Consider the following 18,400-nt stretch of genomic DNA (forward strand, 5'->3'; position numbering starts at 1 on the left):
AGGAGACAGAGTTTCTTAAGTGACTCATCAAATGGTGTTGAAAGAAGTTCTAAAAGTATTTTGAGCAATGATATTATCAGTGGAAGGACTATATTCCCTTCCTACTCAGGAAGGATAGCTTTGGCAGGACCACACTCACTTTGCTGTGCAAAGTTTTGTATATTCATTTAAATATCAGTTTCAGTACTTTTTAGTGAAATTCTTTGGGTCTAAAAACCAAACAAGGGCTAAGGTTTATAACAGGAAGAACAGTGAGCAAATTCATCAGTTGCTGAATTTGTATAATTACAGCATATTTTAAAGGGGAAATAATTTGTTTGAAACAAAATATTTTGTTTTCATTGAAACCTATTAATGTCTCTCTCCATCTTGTTCCTTGGATTCTGCCCCTGGGTTCCTGAGCTCTGATAAGTAAACTTTAATTCTTTTTTTTTTCCCCTGGAATCAGTCCTTCATATCACTTCTTGGCCATGTCCAAACTCTGCCTCCACTATCCTCCCCTCCTCTTCATCATCCCCTCCCCACATATACCCACACACATTCTTTACAGCTCCCTTTGTGTTATTTCCACTACATTAAAATATAAGTTTCTTATGTGCAGGAACTGTCTCGCTTGAATATATTTATAGCATAGTAGCTGGCATAGAGTAAACACTCAATGAACTATTGATACTTCACTAATTCATAATGATTTGGGCTTTACATAAATCTTTCTTTTCAGAGAACTTTGACTCCCAGTAGAAGTTTCTGAGCAATGGGAGCAATAATGTGATTGAATAAAATTCTAAACAGATTGCTTTGAAGGATACTCATTTGGCTGTATAAGTTCCAGGATACTGTATTTGTTAAAGCATCAGTCTCATAATTTTGTAGTCACACTATGCCTAATTAGCTATCATATAAAAGCAGAAGGAGATACTAGGAGTTCTAATGTATCACTTCCTCCTGGAGGCATTCACCAATCATATTTGTGTCATATGTAAATTAATTTCTCTTCACAAGGGAGGAAAAGACATTTATAAATATAGCTGTGTTCCAGCTTATTAGAAGCCTTCTTGTACTAATTCCTAGAATTTAAGTATGAGGTGAGAACTGCAAAATTTACTGAGAACAGATTCCCCACCCAGTCCCCTCTTTCCCAGGCAAATGAATTGCCTGGGGCTGACTGTCTTTGTCATTTCTAGACTCTTGATGGACTTATGGACCTTTCCCCAAGCAACTTATCCCCTCCCAATGTTCCCCACCTTACTCCCTGGACTTTATGTTATTATGTAAAAAGGGTCCACCAGCATTAAGTAGTTTCTACTCAGAGTCAGTAAAGCCTATACTTAACTTAGGAGCTGTTCTATTATTTCTTTTGTCAAAGGTTCATTTACATTAATTAGCTATGTCACTCTGGAGCAATCTTTTTGTTCCGGTACCCCATTAAAAACCCGGTCCTCTGTTCCCATCTTTGGGTATTCCTAGCTTCTGAGCTTTGTGATACCACGAACTATAGTTCCTCTGCCCCGATTAAAGACCTTATTTCTCCTATATTGATTGTTTCCTTAATTTCCAGGTTAACAGAGGTCTTTATTAAGCTATTAAACATCTACAACATTTCCTCAGAGTAACATGATAAACTGGCTTCTAATTCATGCATTGGCTAATTGTTCTTCTCTGCTATGGACATTAAATAGGGTTTGACTTCAAGTATAAGATGTAAATGTATATACACACATGTTGACATTGAGAACTATGAATTTACTGAGAACTGACTGATTCCCCACCCAGTCCCCTCTTTCCCAGGCAGATGAATTGTCTGGGGCTGACTGTCTTTGTCATTTCCAGACTTTTGATGAACTTATGGACCTCTCCCCAAGCAACTCCTCTCCTAATGTTCCCCTGGACTTTATGTTATTATGTAAAAAGGGTCCACCTACATTAAGTAGTTTCTATTCAGAATCAGTAACACCTATACTTAGGAGCTGTTCTATTATTTCTTTTGTCAAAGGTTCATCTACATTAATTAGCTATATGTCACTCTGGAGCAAATCCTTTGGTTCCCTTTTGTTCTATTACCCCATAAAAATCCTGTTCTCTGTTCCCATCTTTGGGTATTCCTAGCTTCCGAGCTTTGTGATACCAGGAGCTATAGTTCCTCTGCCCCAATTAAAGACCTTATTTCTCCTATATTGATTGTTTTCTTAATTTTCAGGTTAACAACATATATACATATGTACACAAATTTGTATATTTATTAACTTAGAGTTGAATTTTATCTTCATATATGCCCCCATAAAAAAGAAGAAAAATGATCTGATTTTTCTGTGATATTTCATCCAAATTGATGCTTGGCAATGTCATCCCCAGATCGGATCCCCTTAAATATGGGCCCCTGAAAAGCCAAAACCGGGTTGTTGGTGCATTTTTGGTCTCAGCATCTACACAAATACCAAGCTCTGGAGCAGCCACCAATGAAGTCTTGCTTTTACCATGACAAATATAGGCACATAATTAAACGCAAGAACTAAATTAATAGCAAAAATCAAGTCCTCCTTATAGATAGGGAGAATATTTTTCCAGAGATTCCCACACCATAGTAGAAAAGGGAACATATGTATGGTGAGGAAATCCTTATTCCCAGGCCCTTGTTCCAGCTAAAACACCTCTTTACCTCCCAAGCAGCTGCTTTCTGTTATGTTGTAGTGTGTGATGGAAAAAACACCATTGTGGCACATTAAATAGAGCTCTGGAACCTGGGGTCAGGAAGACTTAAATTCAAATCCAGTCCCAGACATTCACTATCTGTGTGATTCTGAGCAAGTCAATCAACCTCTGTCTGCCTCTGTTTCCTCATCTGTAAAAGGAGGATAATAATAGCATCTACCTTCTAGGGTTGTTGTGAGGGTCAAAATAACATATGCAAAGTGCTTCACAAACCTTAAAGCATTCTAAGTTCTTCCTCTTCTTCCTTCTTCCTTTTTTTTCTTCTTTCTTCACTGTTGTGCTGTTTCCTCGAATGAACAGTGATGTCATTAACTGAGCTGGAATTTTCTGCTCAGTTTCCATCTGCAGATTTAGCTTTCATAGGCATATTCTGTTTTTTCCTTTAATTACAACTGATGGGGGTTTGGGGGAGGGGATGGCTTTTTTTCATAAGGGAAACTCTAACTTTTTTTTGGTAACTTTTTTTTGTAAGGTGGACTGTCCATTGCTTAAGGGCTATTTTAGCTCTCCACTGTTGATTAACCCCCTCTCCCCACCCCAGGTGTCTAAGCAAAAGCCTTCAGGAATCATAGATTCAGAGCTCAGAGGTTATCTAATCCAATCCCTCTCCCTGTGAATGAGGAAAACAAATTCCAGATAGATCAAACTCAATTTTAAATTTATGACATGTAAACCCCCAAAATACACCTCCAGGGAAAAAGGTACCTGCCTTGGGGGTTGGCTTAGGACCCCAGGAACTCCAAATTAGGATAAACCCTCCCCTGTACCTCCCTAAGGTGGAGATTATTATAATGAGACTGATAATCAAATTATCCATACTATAAATATAGCTGTCTTTTCTTTCCCTGAGAGATACCTTTCAACTTTTCTGGTTCTCTCCTTGTGTTCACTCACAGTATTGCAATAAAACTTGGAAAACCGAGTCACTGAGTCTTGTAATTCTTTTGGGATGACTCACAATCTATTTGACCCTAATTCCATCCCACATCATTTTTGCCTCCCTTCTAGTCTGCTCAAATCAACTCTCTCAGGTTAGCCTGATATCTGTTTTTGTTCTTATTATTGTTGTTCAGTTGTGTCTGACTGATTATAACCCCTTTGGGGGTTTTCTTGGCAAAGATACCAGAGTATTTTGATATTTCCTTTTCCAGCTCATTTTACAGGTGAGGAAACTGAGGCAAATAGGAATAAGAGACTTGCCCAAAGTCACACAGCTATTAAGAGTCCGAGAGCACATTTGAATTCAGTTCTTCCTGGCTCTAACCACTGAGCCATCTAGCTGCCATATTTGGTTTTGGATGAATTGATTCTTCCTATGTTTCTGGCTCCAATTTTCTGGTTTTTAGCCTGGAGGTCACTTAGTAATGTTGTAGGGAGTAGGAGAGTAAAGTTGATAAACCATGAGTCCAGAATTCCTGAATCTGTAATCAAATCACTATTCTCCCTCTCTCCCTCCCCATATGATCATGGTAAGGAATTTAAAAGTGTAAGTTTTTCTTAATTTAAATTCTTTTTTTGGGGGGGAGGTGCTGGGCAATGAGAGTTCAGTGACTTGCCCAGGGTCATACAACTAGTAAGTATCAAGTGTCTGTGGCCAGATTTGAACTCAGGTCCTCCTAAATCCAGGGCCTGTGCTTCATCCACTGTGCCTCCTAGCTGCCCCCAATTTAAATTCTTAAATTCTTCATTCTTCATTTAAAAATATGTGAATTTTCTAAGAAAATAATAAACATGCATTACTGCACAAAACCACCTCTAAACTACTTATCTGAAACACTTCATAAACTCCTAAGTTTCATTCTACATCCCCTATTTCTTCACTTCCCTTGTAAGCAATTACTTGTATTATAATAAATTCCTTTAACCAGTTATGGAGTTCATCCTTCTGGAATCCTCCCACATTGTTCTTAGTAAGTTCTCTTTGTGTGTTTTTACAAGTTCCCCAGGAAGTTTTATGTGCTTTACTAAGAGTAAAGTGATAATTTCTAGCAAAGACTTATAGTTAATTAGATTTTAAGTTCCTTGAGAGCAGTAGGAGAAAATAATTATTAATAATGGCTTTCTTGAAGGGGGGGGGGCGCCTTGTGATGCAGTCTTAGCTCTTTTCACCCCTACTCAAAGATTTAGCTCAAGAACTCTCTCTGGTCTCTTTCAGAGCCAACCCTAAAGTTCATTAAAGATGGGACCAGCCCGGGAGGCCAAAGGTAGATCAATAGAAATGGAGATTAAAATCACACCTAGGGGGTAGCTAGATGGCAGTGGATAGAGCACTGGCCCTGGAGTCAGGAGTACCTGAGTTCAAATTTGGCCTCAGACACTTAACACTCACTAGCTGTGTGACCCTGGGCAAGTCACTTAACCCCAATTGCCTCACTAAAAAAAAGAAAAAAACACCTATCTGAAAGTGCCTTTGCCGTGGGGGGGTGGGGGGGGGTTCTGTCTTTCACTAGACCCTGACCTCATCAAGGTAGAGATCATTTTAATATGGACTGCCCTCAGGTTTCCTCAATTATTAGCTAATAATTAGCTTTGAGCAGTGTATAAGAGCCGCCTCTATGGGAAGAGGGAAAAGACTGAGATCAGCAGGTGAATGGCATTCTGGGTGGCATGCTAGGTGAGGAAGGCTGTCTGATGGTGCTCTCTCCAGGTAACCTAGGACTTCCAAACTCTGCTCGGAGACACAAGCTCTCTCTTAGAGACATTGGATGCTGGGGATATATTGGCTTGTGTTAAATGCAGTCGATGCTCTCCTAGCATTTAATATGATTTAATAAATGCTTCCCACCTAAATGGGTTCAAGAGCCATTAATTTATAAGTAGCAATATTTTAGAAAACCCTAGCCTAGTTCCCCAATAATTTAGACTGAAGCAGGCTAGCCCCCAATATTTTAAATGACCTCTTTTTGTATCTGTAGCTGTTAGCACGATATAGAAAGAACTTAATAAATGTTGATTGATCGATTGAAAAAGACAATGCCCCCAGTGCAAAGTATATAAGTATAAATACTGATCAATCATAGAATTTTAGACTTGGAGCTGGAAGAGAACCTTAGAGGCCGGCTAGTATAATCACCTAATGATATAGATGAGGAAACTGAGACACAGATGGAATGATTGGAATGATGCCACCTACTGGAGACTTGCTGTGGGAAGGCTCCGCCATGAGGAAAATGCCTCAGAGGGCAAGGCCATGTGGCTTTTCCTTGGCGTCAGGAAGTGACATTTGCTCATGGGTGCTGTCTATCAAGGCTACCAGCCAATCAACTTGAGGAGCCTCCTATTTTCTGGGAGGAGACAGGAAGGAGGAATGAGGGCCTGCACAGAGAGCTCTTGCTCTTTTGGGTTCCTGACTTGATGGTGGTGGTGGCGGCAGAGGACTTCACAGGAAATGTGAGGAAAGATAGGAATGCCAGGCTGTTGGAATTCTGTTCTCAATCTTTTTCTTTCTATTTTTCAATAAACCCTTAAAAACCTAAACTAGTTTTATCAGTGATTTTAGTCAGTTTCCCCCAAAACTGGGGGAACAGATTAGAATCCACATTTAGAATCTTAAATTAGACACAGAGAAGTAAACTAAATTCCCCCAAATCACAAAAGTAATGATAGAGCCAGAATTTAGATCCTGCTCCTCTGACTATGAATACAGTAATCCTTCTATTATAGAGCTAATTAGCTAAAAATTGGAGCAGGGATTGGGAATAGATAGGTTGTAATGGTTTATAAATTGCACGTGTTCCTTTTCCTTCTTTTCTCCATTATCATCCTTGTGTTAAAACTAAAATTCTAGCTAGTCTGTCTAAATGATCTAATGAGTGGTCACCAATAAATTATAAGCTTTAGCAAGAGTTAGACTTTTAAGCATTTATTAAGGAGAATAAGAATTTGGTAAAGAGAGAGAGAAAGGCCTAGATTCCTATCTATTAAAGGGAGAGCGCATTTCTAGCTCCCTTCTCCACCAGAGTCCTCAGGAAAAGAGCGCGAGACAGAGCACCTGGCTCCCCCTTCCTCCTCCTACCAGTCAACGTCACTTCCTGACGCCAAAGAAAAGCCACATGGCCTTGCCCTCAAAGACCTTCCTTTCATGGTGGAGCTTTTCTACAGTAAGTCTCCAGTAGGTGGCATCATTCCAATCGTTACACTTGGTCACTTTAACATTCTTGGTCACAGCCCCTCAAGCAACCTGAATATGGGAAATTCCTTAACCTCCTCAGCAACAAGGATCCTATTTTGTTCAGTTACATAGCAATATGATTACATCCCATCTCTTAGAATTATGGCACATCCAGGGAGCAGCTAGGTGGCGCAGTGGATAGAGCATCGGCCCTGGATTAAGGAGGACCTGAGTTCAAATCCAGCTTCAGACGCTTGACACTTACTAGCTGTGTGACCCTGGTCACGTCACTTAACCCTCATTGAAGAAGAAGAAGAAAGAAGAAGAAGAAAGAAAGAAAGGAAGAAAGGAAGGAAGGAAGGAAGGAAGGAAGAAAGAAAGAAAGAAAGAAAGAAAGAAAGAAAGAAAGAAAGAAAGAAAGAAAGAAAGAAAGAAAGAAAGAAAGAAAGAAAGGAAGGAAGGAAGGAAGGAAGAAAGAAAGAAAAAAGAAGGAGAAGAATTATGGCACATCCAGAATCTGAATTTTTGAAATTTTATGCTTTGAGACCAGCCAAAATGGTGGAATTGCAGGGAGTACTGCCTAACTATTCAAACATTCAAAAAGTCCACAAGACTTTGTAGTAATCATAATAAGAAACCATAATGGGATGTCTTGCCAGTCCAAGATCGAAAATTCAACCCATTGGCAAGTAACCAGGGCAGGAATTATGGAATAGGCATGGGCTGGAATCAGGGACTCAGTTTTAGGCTTGGGCTGTCAACACGGTGTCTCCCAGAGGGGACAGAATCACAACTCAGACCTCAGTACTCTGAGCTGTCTGAAAAGCAAGTCATCTTGAGCAGATCATAGACTCAGTCTCAAGCTAAGAATGGAGCTGAGCCAACAGTGTGGGTTGCCCAAAGCAGACCACAGACTCAGTCCTGGGCCAGGCCAGCAGTCCAGGGTCTCCCAGTGAGGTTAGTTCACTGATCACCTACTGAAAGAATTTGCAAAAATGCAAAATCCTAGGAACATTATACCCCTAATTCAAAACTTCTAAATCAAAGAACAAAATACTGCAGGCAGCTAGAAATAAAGAGTTCAGGCATGTAGGAACTAAAGTCAGTATCATATAAATATTAGCAACTACCACTTTAAGGGAAGAGAGATCATGGAATACAATATTCTAAAGGGCAAAATATATAGGTTTACAACCAATGATAGCTTGTCCAGAAAAATCTAAGTATAATTTTAAAAGGGAAAAAATTGATTGTAATGAAAAAGGTTTCCAAGCATCCCTGATGAAGAGACAGAAACTAAATAGAACTTTCAAAAAGTGACATGAAAGAGAAACAAAACAAACAAAAAAGTGAATCATAGGAAGAGACTTTAAAAAGAGGAAGGTTCTATGTTAGAATTGCATTCTAGGAGGTAGAGCCAAGATGGCAGAGTAAAGGCAGGGACCTCCCTGAGCTCTCCCCCAAACCCCTAAATTTTTTTAAAATAATGACTCTAAAAAAATTCTAGAGTAGCAGAACCCACAAAAAGACAGAGTGAACCAATTTCCAAGCCTAATACAACTTAGAAAATCATCAGGGAAAGTCTGTTGAACCAGGGGGAGAGAGGATAGCAGTCTAGTGCAGGCCATGCCAGTATAGAGAAGTCCTTGGCAAATTAGGAGCAGTCCTCAGGGTCACTGAATCAGTGGCAGCAGTGGTGGTTTCCAGACCTCTTGAGCCACAGATGGTAACAGGATTGTACAATAGGTCAGAAGGAGATTTACAGGTCCCTTTGCTGGCTGCAGGGGAAGGAGTATGTTGCACTGCTATACTCTGATCTGGGTCACATTCCTGAGTCTTAGTCCCAGGATGTGCAGAAGCCCTAGTGCACCAGAGATTTCAGTCACAGAGGAGGAGGAGGAATGCTGATCAAAGGTCCAGCATTGAAAAGAGTGCTTATATTTTTTTAGAGCTAGAAAAAAATAATAACAAAATTCATCTGGAAAAACAAAAGGTCAAGAAATAAAGGGAACTAATGAAAAAAATGCACAGGAAGGTGGGCTAGCTGTACCAAATCTGAAGCTATACTATGAAGTGGCAGTCGTCAAAACTATTTGGTACTGGCTAAGAAATTAAGTAGTGTATCAATGGAATAGGTTAGGCAAAGAAGACACAGTAGTAAATGAGTATAGTAACCTACTGTTTGATAAACCCAAAGACTCCAGCTTCTGGGATAAAAACTCAATATTTGACAAAAACTTCTGGGAAAACTGGAAGATAGTATGGCAGAAACTAGGCATAGACCAATATCTTACAGCATGTATCAAAATAAGGTCAAAATGGGTACATGATATAGACATAAAGGGTGATTAATACCATAAGTAAATTAGGAGAGGATCAGATCTATGGAGAGGAGAAGAATTCAAACAAGAGATAGAAAATATTATGAAATGCAAAATGGATGATTATGATTACATTAAATTTAAAAGTTTTTGTACAAAGAGAAGCAATGTGGCCAAAATTAAGAGGGAATCAGAAAGCTGAGAAACATTTTTTATAGCCAGTGTTTCTGATAAAGACCTAATTTCTAAAATATATAGGGAACTAAATCAAATTTACAAGAATGTAAGTCATTCCCCAATTGAGAAATGGTCAAAGGAATTGAACAGGCAGTTTTCATATGAAGAAATCAAAACTGTCTATTGTCATATGAAAAAATGTTCTAAATTACTATTGATTAGAGAAATGCAAATTAAAACAACTTTGAGGTACTACCTCCCACCTATGACAAAAAAAGAAAATAATAAATGTTGGAGAAGCTGTTTAACACTAATGCATTGTTGGTGGAGTTGTGGACTGATCTAACCATTCTTGAGAGCAATTTGGAACTATGCTGAAAGGGCATTAAACCATGCATATCCTTTGACCAAGCAATGTGTAAAGAATTAACTATTATTTGAGGTTTTTATGACCCCATCTTTTGACTAGAATTATAAAAAACCAGCAAGCCCACTGGCCTGGGACTCAGATGCAGCGCCTCTGCAAACGCATGGTATGGTGCTCCACCCACTGGTTGTAGCCATCTCCATGGTGCTGGCACCTCACGTCATCACCACTTGCCAACGCCTACATGGGCCTGGCAAAATCATAATGACTGGAAGCCCAGTGAGGGCAGTCATGTGACTGTCAAAGTGGCCAGCCAATTGGCTTGAGGCTGTATGTGGTCGGCCTGGGGTCTGCTGGGAAGAAGAGAGGTTTTTTGCCATTCTAGCTTGAAGCTGGAAGGTGACAGGACACTGCTGTGTGTTCTCAGCTGATTCCTTGGCGGTGGTGTGACTCAGGTTTTATTATTTCTCTTTCCCCATTTTATTTCCTTTCCCTTAATCCTATTGATCCTGTTTGTGGTTTTTAGAGTTTGGTCTTGTTAAATAAATCCTGCTCTGTCTTGAGGGAGGCTGTCAGTCTCCTCCCTTGCCCCAATATTGCGCTGAGCCACCTAGCTAACACTCCTCAATTAAAATTGGTTCCTACAAATGCCACTACTAGGTTTCAGTCCCAAAGAGATAAACAACAAAAAGGAAAAATACCTATGTGTACAAAAATATTTATAGAAATAAAAGCCATTCCTTCACTCATAAATGATCAAAGGATATGAAGAGGTAGTTTCAGATAATCATCAAAGCCATATATAGTTATATAAAACATGATCTAAATAACTACTGATGAGAGAAATGCAAATTGAAACAACTTTGAGCTAGTACCTCATACCTGTCAAATTGACTAATATGACAAAAAAGAAAGTGGTGGGGATGTGGGAAAATTAAAACACTAATGTACTAACCATTCTGGAGAACAATTGGAACTGTACCAATTGGAATGACGCCACCTGCTGGAGACTTACTGTAGGAAAGCTCTGCCATGAGGAGAAGGTGCCTGAGGGCAAGACATGTGGCTTTTCTTTGGAGTCAGAAAGTGACATTGGCTTGTGGGAGGAAGAAGGGACAAAGCTGGCACTCTTGCTCTCTTTCACCAGGACTCTCATGGAGAGCAGAGCAGGAGAACTGTAGCTCCCCAAGATAGATAGCTGAATCTAGGCCTCTTTCTCTCTCTCTTCACCAAATTCTTATTCTCCCTAATAAACGCTTAAAAGTCTAAACTCTTGCTAAAGCTTATAATTTATCAGCAACCACTCATTCCATATTTTAGACAGACTAATTAGAATTTTAGCCCCTTACAGAACTAAGCTGAAAAGGATATAAAACTATTCATATCCTTTGACCAAGAAATTCCACTACTAGGTTTGAGTCCCAAAGAGATAAAAAACAAAAAAGAAAAAAGACCTACGTGTACAAAAATATTTATAGTACATTTTTTAGTGGTGGCAAAGAAATGGAAATTGAAGGGATATCCATCAATTGGGGAATGACTGAACAAGTTGTTGTATATGATTGTGATGGAATATTATTGTGGTTTAATAAATGATGAGCAGGATGCTCTCCAAAAAACATGGAAAGACATGTACTTATAAAAAGTGAAATAAACAGAATTAAGAGAACATTGTACATAGTAATAGCAATACTGTATTATGATCTACTATGAATAACTTAGCTATTCTTAGCAATACAATGATCCAAGACAATTCTGGAGGACTTATGATGAAAGGTGCCATCCATCTACAGAGAAAGAACTGGTAAGCCAAATGCAGATCAAAGATACTTTTTCCTTTACTTAAAAATAATAATAATAAAAATAAAAAATTCTTGGGTGATTTTTTGTCTGTTTTCTTTTACAGAATGACTTACATGAAAATGTGTTTTGCATGAATACACATGTATAACCTATGTCAAATTGCTTGCCTTCTAAATATGACAGGGGGAAGGAGGGAGAGAATTTGGAACTCAACATTTATATATATATTTAAAAAATTTTGTACATGAATTTGGGAAAAATAAATATTAAGTTTAAAAAAGAATTTCATTCTAATGATAATAAAAGCATCCCCTTATAACCGTAATGTCATCAGGTTTGTTATGTTTTGATGAATATAAAAGAAATAGGGAGAAGGGGTTAGGAAGAATTGAGAGGAAACTTAAAAATCTCACATAATCAAGTAGCTCAAGTAGAAGTCAATACAAACAAAGAAGAGGTACAAGGAGTAGAGATCAATGTACGTATTCATACTTTAACCTAAACTTGTCATAGGATGATAGAACATACATACATACATATACACACAGAGAGACATATACATACAAAGTATGCTATCAAAATACATTTGACTTGACAGGGAAACAAGTTGGAACAGTTCAAAGAAAAAGGAGGGGAAGAAGAAGGGTAGATTTAAGGGGAAATAATTTTAATTTAATTTTTTTAATTTTTTAAAAATAATAAACATTTTTATTTATAGTTTTGGGTTCCAAATTTTATCCCTCCTTCCCTCTCTCCCCTACCCCATCCCTGATGCAGTAAGCATTCAGATATATGTTATATATGTACAATTATGTAAAACATTACCATATTATTTATTTTGTATATGAAAACTAGAATAAAAGAAAAAAAAGGAAAGAAAATGAAAAAATAGCATGCTTAAGTCTGTGTTCCATGAATATCAGTTCTTTCTTTGGAGGTGAAGAGCATATTTCATCAATAGTCCTTTGGGGGGCAGCTAGGTGGCTCAGTGGATAGAGCACCGGCCCTGGATTCAGGAGTACCTGAGTTCAAATCCGGCCTCAGACACTTTACACACTTACTAGCTGTGTGACCCTGGGCAAGTCACTTAACCCCAATTGCCTCACCCCCCCCAAAAAAAATAGTCCTTTGGGAATTTCTTGGATCATTGTATTGCTGAGACTAGGTCTTTCATTGTTCTTCATCAAATAATATTGCTATCTCTGTACACAATGTTCTCTTGGTTCTGTTCTTTTCACTATACATCAGTTCATACAAGTATTTCCAGGCCTTTCTGAAATGATCCTGCTTGTCATTTCTTATAGCACAATAATATTCCATCACCATCATCTACCACAGCTTGTTTAGCCATTCTCCAATTGATGGACATTCCTTTCATTTCCAATTCTTAGTCACCAGAAAAACAGCTGCTATAAATATTTTTGTACAGATAGGTCTTTTTCTCTTTCTGGGAATATCTTTGGGATATAAACCTAGCAGTGGTATTGCTGGATCAAAGGGTATGTACAGTTCTATAATGCTTTTGGCATAGTTCCAAACTGTTCTCCAGAATGGTTGGATCTTTTCACAACTCCACCAACAGTGGATTAGCATCCCAGTTTTCCCACATCCCCTCCAACATTCAATATTTTCCACTTTTGTTTTATTTGCCACTCTGATAGGTGTGAGGTGATTCCTCAGAGTTGTTTTAATTTGCATTTCTCTGATCAATATTGATCTTGAGCAAGGGGAAATTATTTTTTAAAAAATCTTTCTTCTGATCACCACCTCCTGTTTGTCCTTTTCTCTTACTCTTAATCACAATAAACTTACCCTTTATTCTTATACTAATCTCCTATATTATCTTCACCACTACCCTGTACTCTTTGGTTGGTCTTTTTATTCATTTCCTAGCTCCTTCCTAGTAACTCTGGATCCATGAACATTCAAATAGTGTGGAGCCAGATGTGCCTGAGTGTGTCAAGATATCCTGTCCAGTCTCTATGTGTGGCTGACAAGGCTATGTCTACTTTTCTGTTCTTACAATTTACTCCCTTTTATGTACCCTATAATAGAGTGACACTGGTCTACCTATTCTTCCTAGCACACATTTCATCTGCTGACTGCATGCCTTTTCTTTTTTTTTTCCTTTTCCTTTTCCTTTTTTTGGGGGGGAGGGGGGAGTGAGGCAATTGGAGTTACGTGACTTGCCCAGGGTCACACAGCCAGTAAGTGTCAAGTGTATGAGGCCGGATTTGAACTCAGGTCCTCCTGAATCCAGGGCTAGTGCTCTATCCACTGCACCATCTAGCTGCCCTGACTGCATGCCTTTTCAGTGTTTATCCTTCATGCCTGAAATATTCTCCCTCCTCATGTCTATCTCCCAGCTTCCCTGGATTCTTTCAAGTTTCAGCTCAAATTCCACCTTCTATAATAGGTCTTTCCCTTCTTCAAGTAGAGATTACATCCCACTTACATGGTATATATCTTTTATGTGCAGAATTGTTTGTGAGTTGTCTATCACATTAGAACCCAAGCTCCTTGAGGGTAGGGACCATCTTTTCCCCTATCTTTGTATCTTTAATGTTTAGTACAATGCCTGGCATAGAGTAGGTATGTGATAAATGTTTATTGGCTATTGATTGTGCCTGACTTTTTGCCTTTTCTCATTTGTCTATTTTTGTGACTGGGTCTCTTTATTTTTACCCATTTTGGAAGTATAGCAGCCACTGATAGACCTGATCTCAATACAGAGCTTTAATCTGCTTTTTTTTTCCGATCTAAACTAATTCACCCCTCCTTTAACAGATTGATGATCCTCTGAGTCCAGGGGATTTCCACATTGGCTCTAGACTTAACTCAAATACCAAGACAGCCCTATTGCAATTCAGAACTTCTGAACTTAGGTGATAAATCCTCCTTAGCCTCTTTCCAGAGCAGGAATTTCAGGTATGTCCTAACTTGCCTGGTGCTTTCTATCGTTCTGCTGTTCTTAAACTATGAATCTTCATCTAATTCCTAATTTCTATTTTCTTCATTTCTGTTACTGTCTTCTGAATGTTACTGGTTGGGGGGGGGGGCGGGGAATAGTCAACCTTATTTCACTCATTAAAATTTATGCTATATCATTTCAACTTGACCTTTACTATTGTTCCTTTACTACTATTCTTCTATCATTTTGGTTGTGTCTGACTCTTCCTGACCCCATTTTTTTTTTTTGTAAAGACACTAAAGTTGTTTTGTTGTTGGTGGTGGTTTTTTCCATTTCCTTCTCCAGGTGATTTTACAGATGAACAGGTGAGGAAACTGAGACAAACAGGGTTAAGCGACTTGCCTAGAGTCACATGGCTAGTAAGTAAATGTCTGAGGTCAGATTTGAATTCAGGAAGCAGTGTCTTCCTGAGTTTAAGCCAGGCACTCTAGCTGCCACCTAGTTGTCCTTACTATTTTCTCAGCAAACTTTATATGTGGTAGATTTTCTCTGTCATTCCCAATAGTAACTATTTCAAATCCTAGGTTCTCTCTTCTCAACACAAACACTAATCCCTACCTCCCATACTTATGGAAGATATTGTAATTTCCTAATTCACCAAGAATATGGAGGTTACCAGTTGAAATTTACTCAATATCCACCTTCATTTCTCCAGAATTCTCTTTTTATCATTTTTCTTTTCCTCCCTTCAAGTCACAAAAGAGATTCTCTGAGACTAATCCTTCTTCTAGAACCATTGGCCCTCTACTTTCTTTAGGACCTTGTTCTAGCAGTCATCTCTTCATTTCCTTCATTTTCTAACCATCTTTGAACAAAGTAGAAGTTATATACATGCTTATTCCCCATTTAACAAAGTATGATGGAATTTTAGAGCAAGTTTATTTGATAATGCCTCAGTTCTCAAAACTATGGGGACCTTGGTTATTTGTTTTAGTCTTTATCATGTCATTTCACCTTTTTGATTACCCTTCTTTCTTTTTTTTTTTTAATTTTTTTTTCTGGACAATGAGGGTTAAGTGACTTACCCAGGGTCACACAGCTAGTAAGTGTCAAGTGTCTGAGGTCAGATTTGAACTCAGGTCCTCCTGAATCCAGGGCTGGTACTCTATCCACTGTGCTACCTAGCTGCCCCACCCTTATTTATTAAAATTCCCTTTTAACTTGGTTGATGTAAGGGACAGAGTAACTTGCTTCAAATCCTCCTACCAAAAATTTGTTAGCTATGTAACCTTAGAAAAAACAATTAACCTCACTGAAGTTCAGTTTCCTCATTCATTCATGAAAAAAGTAATACTTATAGTACCTACTAGAAAAGGTTTTTGTGAAGCTCAAATGAGCAATGCTAAAAAGCACTATTCAAATTTTAATATGGTAAAAACAAAGAAAAAGTCAATAGTAGCATGCTATATGGGTAGAAAGTCAACCCTGGAGGTAAAAAAAAAAACTACATTCAAGAACTTCCTCTGATGCCTACTGGCTGTGTGATCCTAAGCAAGTTACCACCAACTGCTTTGATAGAGAGAGGTTTTTGTTTTTCTTTTTTTTCACTAGGAATTCCTTAAAATGATGAAAGTTCAGGTCCTGAGGGGTGTTAGGAAGAGGTAGGGGTAAGAAGTGTCAGTTAATATTATCATTCCCAGGATGGATGGTGTTGATTTCTCTTTGTTAGTTCTCAGAGTCCTAGAAGAGTAGAGGAGAAATGGAGGTAGAAGCACTAGGCTGAAGCTGTAGTCATATCTCCCCCACCCCCACCCCCAGCAAGTAATTCCTTTAAATATTCTTCATGAAATAAGAGACCATTGGAACTGAAAGGGACCTTGGAAGTCATTTTAGTCCAAATTACTGTTTTTGCAGATGAGAAGACTGAAGTCACCAGAGCTGAAGTGGCATTCCCCAACATAACATAGCTAGTCAGCAGCAGAACTGAGGCAAGAACTCAGTGCTCCTTAAGTTAGCTCTGTGGAAATATTTTTCTTATTACAAAAATGTCTGAGATTTTATTACTTTGTTCTGGAAGCTAAGAGGATGAATTAAATTTACTTGAAATCTAAATCTCACATACCACAGGGCTAACAAAACAAACAAATAACACATATTGAATACACTAGTTAAATGGACAATTTACTCAAAACCATGACTATTTAAGGAGATTAATCTTATATGCTTTTAATATTTTTTTCTTTCCTTCTTTCTCCACTCTATACATGTCAAGTCTCAATCCCTTCAGATTTATAGCCAATTAGAATAATAGTACAGAATAATGCATTCCTAGGCTCACCATTCTGGAATTAAAGCAGAAAAACTGGGGGAATGGTTTTTGGAAAACCAAAGATTTGAATCAATTTATGTCTATAAAATCTAAAGTTTTGTTTAATAAAGAACTTAAAATTAGAATGGAATCAAAGCTATTGAACTAGATTCACGAATCAGATTTTTGTATAAATATATTACATATACGTATTATTTGTAGAAATGCATTACTTCTATAATATACACATATATTACAAATAACAAATAAAAATACAAATTTTATAAATTTTACAAAAATTTTATAAAAATAAAAAATAAAAATAAGTAATAAATTAAAATAAATTAAAAGTACAAACCTACACACACAATATATCTCTTCTGAACTATTCTTCTGTGATACTGACATATTTATTACACTGTAAAAGAGTTGACTTTCTACACCATTATTGCACATATAGTTTCCTTTATAATATTTTATTTATGATGTAGATTTATGGTTTTGCCCTAGGAGAGGCAAATTATGACAGTCCCTACCTGCCATTTCTACTGGCTTAGAGAAAAATGCATTCACTGTGTCTGTCACTTATCCTACCTCTTATTTCCTCAAAAAAGACAAGGAATAGAATTCTTCTCTCCCTAATTCTGAAATCTATTCTTTAAGCCATTCTTGCCTTGCCCCTTCTAGACAATACAACCTACAAGTCAAATACAGGCTGATCTCACTAGTGCTTTTAGTGTACCTTTCTTAGCTATTTTCTATAGACCTTTTATATCATTCATTCTTTTGTTAATGCACTGATAAACTCATCACTTAGAAAGTGTATACAATCTGAAATTAGTAAGATTTCTTTCATCATTTTTGCTTTATTTCTTTTTTATTATTTTAATTCTTAAAGATTTATTATTAGAATTAATACTTATATTTTTATTTCTTTATTATATGTTGAAGGTTATTTCCCAGCCAAATGTCAATGATTTTAACAAGTGGTTTCCATGATGACTTTTCCACTATCAATCCACCTTCATATGCATTTTTTTCTTCCTTTTTGTTAAAAAACCAAAAACCTTAGAATTGTTGATTTAGAGCTATAAGAAACATTAGAGGTTATCCAGTACAAATCTCTGGCTTTACAAGTCAGGAATCTGAGGCTTAGAGCAATTCAATAACTTGTCCAAGGTCACACTGGTTTTGGATACAAACAGAATTTGAACCTAGATCCTCTGCCTTCTAATTAAGGGCTGTGTTCCACTTATACAATAGAGGTAACACTGGATATTTCAAAGTTTTCTAGAGTTCTGTAAGCAATCTTCTTCCAATATGATTGAAAGCAGAATAATAAGTGACTACATTAGTCAAGATATAACTTCAAATTCAACTGTATAAACCTAGGGTGTAAATGGAGACAATGTCTTCGAAAGCAAGAACTCTTTATTTCTTTATATATTTCAAAACCACCTACAAAGACAGAACCTCTTTAGTCCTCTTTATTAGGCATGGTGCTTTCCAGGATCTGGAAGGCTATCTTATTTAAAAGCTAAGTGAAACTCCCATCCAGATGATAACTTGGCACGTTAATAAACCTATTGGCAGTGTGGAACAACCCTAACCCTAACCCTGTCCATGATTGCATCTTTGCCTAAATTATCATGGTGGAAGCATCTAAGACATAGAAGGAGTAAAGGGATAATAA

The sequence above is a fragment of the Dromiciops gliroides genome, chromosome 1, assembly GCF_019393635.1.
Source record: "Dromiciops gliroides isolate mDroGli1 chromosome 1, mDroGli1.pri, whole genome shotgun sequence".
Taxonomy (NCBI): Eukaryota; Metazoa; Chordata; class Mammalia; order Microbiotheria; family Microbiotheriidae; genus Dromiciops; species Dromiciops gliroides.